Below are 6,000 nucleotides of genomic sequence, written 5' to 3' on the forward strand. Positions count from 1 at the left end.
AAAGTGTTTCTAAGGAGTTTTACAGCTTTCAAAAGAAGAAAAGAATCTGGGGGGGAGGTGGTTAAAATAGCATCACAGAGAAATTTCAAACTTATAAGCACTCATTTTTCCTTAGAATGTAAACCTAACTAGGTCAGACTGTCTAAGGTTTCTTCTCTTTTCTGGCCCAACATTTTGGTAAAAATTGGATCTAGACAATCCAGTTCCTTGATCTCTTATCTACCCTCAGCACTGGAGCCTCTGAGGCCTCCTTCCTTGGCTAAGGAAGACATCATTCTTTCCACTCAACCAAATCTCCTCTATAAATCTGTATGGAAAAGAACAGAAATACTGAGGAAGGGATGAGGTTGACAAAGGCTCAAGTGTGATTTATTCAAACTTCAAAGAAAATTCAGACTGCTCATCTTCACATTCATCTCTTCTTTCTTCACACAGAAAGAAGGGCTATTCTGAGCATAACATCCAAACCCAAGGTGTCAATCTCCTTTATTGTTGTTTTATTCTCCACCTTTTTTCTTGACTCTGAGATAACAATCATTTGTTCATCCAGCAAACTTTTGTAAAGAACCTGCAAAGCACCAAGCACCATGAAAGGCAGCAGGGGTAAGTTACTTGCACCTATCATTTCAATACTACCCTTCATCATTTCAACACACTTTTATAACATACTGCAATTTCTAATGAATATACACATTATTTACTTTTAAATCACATTTTAGATAATTTCTCTAAGCATGTTTCTGTAGACCTCATTCATAGTATATTTATTCATTCTTTGGCCTCAAATAGTATAACTTTTTGTCTGCTTCCTTACCATTTTTCTTTCCGAATACCCCACCAAAAACTGACACTGGACCCATGGACCTTGGCCCAGCCTGGATTCTCTCTGTAGTGCTTACCCACCAGCACCACAGACTGAGCCTACACCATTTGCTGAGTGCTGGACCAGCAAGGACAATCATTTGGGTGAAGGTCAGAGCTGTTAAAGACCCCAAAGACTCAGCATTCTATAGAATGCACAAAAATGAAAACGCCCTAGCACTTGATCTTTGTCTTAGTTTTCTTCCTGATATAACACAGTTTAAGAAAAAAACAGGAAATATTTCTGGATTGCAGATCCTAGAATGACTCTTCATGGCTTTACCTATTCATAGTCTATATTCATATTCATAGTCCATAAAATTTATACTTGATATCTATAGCTAAGTAATTGTTACTTTTCGCCAAGTGACAATTCTCTGCTGGAAAATAATAAAACATTAAGAAAAAGAAAAATAAATTTATCATTTCACAAATTATGCCTTAAATTTTTACTTATTTTTGTATCAGAATCAGAAACTATAGATATATGAGTTACAATGCAATGCAGTGTTGATGAATTTGACACTACTTGTCTCATAAATGTAATGCTTTGGTTTTTACTTTTCTGCAAAACTGACTCATGTCTTTTAAGTAGGATGTCATATCAAAATAATAATTTCCTTGAAGGAATTTCCTTGTTTCCTTAGACAATGGGTACGGGGCGAATAGTGTTAAAATTTAAAAGCTCTAGACTTCCCTGGTGGCGCAGTTGTTGAGAGTCCGCCTGCCGATGCTGGAGACGCCGGTTCGTGCCCCGGTCCAGGAAGATCCCACATGCCGCGGAGCGGCTGCGCCCGTGAGCCATGGCCGCTGGGCCTGCGCATCCGGAGCCTGTGCTCCGCGACAGGAGAGGCCACGGCAGTGAGGGGCCCAAGTACGGAAAAAAAAAAAAAAAAAAAAAAAAAAAAATTTAAAAGCTCTGTAAGATTCAATACTTTGGAGAATATTGTAAAATCAGCTCTTTCACATACTTTTATATACTTCCAGTGGGATGTGAGTTGGTACAATATTCCTGAAAAACAGTTTGGCACCATGGGTCAGGAGTCCTAAAAATATTCATGCACTTTGATCATTAATCCATTCTAAGAATCTATACTTAAAAATTAGGACACGGTTTAACACACACACACATACAAAGATGTTCAACACAGCATTATATAAATTAGTGCAAATTTGAGAACAACCTAAGTGTCCCTATGCAAGAAAAGTTAAATAAATCATGGTATATCCATACAAAGTAACATTTATTATACAATAGAAAAATTGCATTTTTGGAAATTATATAATTACATGTAAAATGCTTTTAATGTAATGTTAAATTAAATTCAATATACAAAACATTACGTATAACATAATCCCAATTTTAAAAAAAATATTATTTTCATATATGCATGAAGAAGTCTGAAAACAAAATAACAGCTGTTATTCCTGAGTGGTCAGAAATATATTTAATATTTTTTTCTATTTTCCACATTTTCTAAAGTAACTTTTAGTAATAAAATGTTATTAAACCATGTTTAGACTCTTAAATATAACTTTAGCTTAACTACATAAATAAAGACTTTAAGTATGAATTTTGAAATGTTGGGTCAAGCACATGCGCTTGGGTTGCTAACATTACAAAATTCACAAACAAAGGGGTAAAAAGAGCAATGTTTACAAAGCATTTCCCCTCCAGCTTTATTGAGCTATACTTTCTGTACAATAAATTGCACACATTTAATGTATAAAATTTGATGAGTTTTGACATATTGAGCCTCACAATCCATCACCATCACCACAGTCCAGATAATGAATACATACCATCCCCAAAAGTTTCATGTGCCCTTTTTTCCATCCATTCCTCTCTTTTCCCAACCCAGACCCAGGCAACCACTGAATCAGATCTTTGTTGCTATAGTTTGCATATCCTAGAAGTTTATATAAATGGAATCATTCAGTGTGTATTTTTTTTGGTTGTGTTTCTTTCACCTTAGAATAATTATTTTGAGATTTATTGATGCCATTGCATGTATCAATGGTTTGTTGCTTTTCATTATTGAATAGTATTTCATTGTGTGGATGTATTGTAATTTGTTTTTCCATTCAATTGTTGATGAACGTTTGAGTTGTTTCCAGTTTGGAGCTGTTACAGATAAAGCTGCCATAAACATTTGTATATAAATTTTATATGGAATATATTTTCATTTCTCTTGAGTAAATACCCAGCAGTGGGATGATTGGGTCAAATTGTAGGTATATGTATAACTTTTTAAGAAACTGCCAAACTGGTTTCAAAGTGGTGGCACCACTTCACATTTCCACCAGCAGTGTATGAGAATTCCAGTTGCTTTATATTTTCACCAACATTTGATATTGTCAGTCTTTTTAATTTTAGCCATTTTAGTGGATGTGTAGTGATACTGCATTGTGATTTTAATTTGTATTTCTCTAATGACTCATGATGAGATTTTCATGTTCTTTTCACTCATATATTTTCTATGCTAAAGTGTTCAATTATTTTGCCCATTTTTAACAAAAGTTTCCATTTGATTGGTTTATGAGGTATTTTAAAATTCTGAAGTCCCATGCATGGTAAAAGTTTTGCAACGATTTTCTCCCAGTCTGTGACCTGCTGTTTCATTTTCATACCAGTGTCTAAAGAGCAAAAGCTTTTTATTTTAAAGAAGTCCATTTACTAATTTTTTTCTTTTCTGGTTCATGCTTTTTGTGTCATATTTAAGAGCTCTTTAACAAACTAAATGTCATTAAAATTTTTCTCCTATGTTTTCTTCTAGAACTATTATAGTTTTAACATTTATATTTAGGTCTGTAACACATTTCAAGTTAATTTTTGCACATGATGTGAAGTAGGTTTTGAGGTTCATTTTAGGGGTTATTTTTTTAGTACTATTTATTGAAAAGATTTTCCCTTCCTCATTAAATTGCCTTGGTACCTTTGTGGAAAACAAATTGAATCTATTTCTGGACTCTCTCTTTCATTACATTGATCTAAATGTCTGTTTTATGACAATTCCTCACAATTTTGATTGCTGTAGATTTATAGTAATTTTGAAACCAGGTAGTGTATATCTATTAACTTTATTCTTTGTTTTTAAAATTGTTTTGACTATTCCAGGTATGTTGCATTTTCATACAGATTTTAGAATCAGTTTATGAATTACTATAGAAAAAATAATGCTAATATTTTGACTGGAATTTCACTGAATCTACAGATCAATTTGGGAAGAATTGATATTTTAACAATACTGAGTCTTCCAATTTAGGAACACACTGCATGTCTCCATTAATTTGAGTCTCAGAAATGTTTTATAGTTTTCAATGTATAGGTCTTAACATGTTTGGTCAAATTTATTCCTAAATATTTTTTGGTGCTATTATAAACGGTATTGATTTTATACATTTCTTTTTTTTTCAAAATAAATTTATTTATTTTTTGCTGCAGTGGGTCTTTGTTGCTGCATGCAGGCTTCCTCTAGTTGCGGTGAGCTGGGGCTACTCTTCGTTGCAGTGCATGGGCTTCTCATTGCGGTGGCTTCTCTTGTTGCAGAACATGGGCTCTAGGTGCACAGGCTTCAGTAGTTGTGGCACGCTGACTCAGTAGTTGTGGCTCACAGGCTCTAGAGCACAGGCTCAGTAGTTGTGGTGCATAAGCTTAGTTGCTCCGAGGCATGTGGGATCTTCCCGGACCAGGGCTCGAACCTGTGTCCCCTGCATTGGCAGGCGGATTCTTAACCACTGCACCACCAGGGAAGCCTACTTTTATAAATTTCAAGATGAGATTGTTCTTCACTAGAATGTAGAAATATAATTGATTTTTATATTGGTCTTGTATCCTACAATATTACTACATCCAATAATTAGTTCTAGTGGCTTTTTTGTAATTCTGTAGATTTCCTATAGGTGATCGTGTTTCCTGCAAATAAAAACAGTTTTACTTCTTCCTTTCCAATCAATGTGCCTTTTATTTCTTGTTTTGGCTTTATTGCACAGCCAAAGACCTTCAGTACAATCTTGACTAGAAGTAGTAAGAACAGATATCCTTGCCTCACTTCCAATATTAGGGGAAAAGCATTCAATATTTACTATTAAATATGATGTTAGCTGTAGGTTTTTCATAGTTGCCCTTTATAAGACTGAGGAAGTTCCTTCCTATTCATATTTTGCTGAGAGTTTTGTTAATGATATTGAATTTTTAAACATTTTGAGCATTATTTGAAGTTTGAGCAATTACTTTAATATTAATTTTAAAATTTGCACCAAATACACACAAGAGTCATGTTTAATATTATTTATAAAATTTGCAATGGATTTATAGTATCTCTAATTTTAAAAAATGAAGAATTTTCTCATTAATATTAAAAATCAAATTTTTGACTTCTTTATGGCAGCTTTAGTAATAAATAGAACATTAAGTGATTTGAGGTTGAGGTTTTCTTTTCACAGTCAACAATTTAAATTTTAGTTCCATATGTTGTGACAATGAGGAAAGTTAATTACTCAGCAGTTACTCCAATGTGCTAATAAATACAGATATTTGGTTTCAAAAACACATGTGTGACCCTAGAATTATACGTTACAGGTGATGCCTGGGTAGCAGTGCTGTCTTTGCTTCGCTCTCCTCTTGATTGTGTGGAGACCAGGCTGCAGTATAGGCAAAGCGACTCTCCTCATTTATTGCAATGGGGCATCACAAGTCACATATTTTAAGGGATTTAGACTCAGGTAAAGTCAGCCTTGATGTAGACTACGACAGTCAAAAGAGAACCATTGAAAATAAAATTCCCCAAACACCCAGACTCAAAAAGCTGATACCAAAGTCCCATTGTTTATCATAGGTGCATGATGTACCATTTTATGAAAATATGCAAAGATATTATCATAAGTTCTAGACAGATTGTCAGGAAATCCTCTTTTTAAAAAAAGAAAGAAAAGAGCCACACCTAATTTACTATTCTTTGGAAAAATCCATTGGTTTGTATGATAAACATTAAAATAGACTTATTATACACCTGGCTAGGTGCCAAGCCATTCTTCTGTGAACACTGAGATAATGGACCTTCATTGTTCTCTGTGTTATCGCTGCCAGTTCCTGTCAGACTGGTCCTCAGCAGTTACATGGGCTTCTGCCATTTATCA

This window comes from Globicephala melas, chromosome 8 (genome assembly GCF_963455315.2).
Source record: "Globicephala melas chromosome 8, mGloMel1.2, whole genome shotgun sequence".
NCBI lineage: Eukaryota > Metazoa > Chordata > Mammalia > Artiodactyla > Delphinidae > Globicephala > Globicephala melas.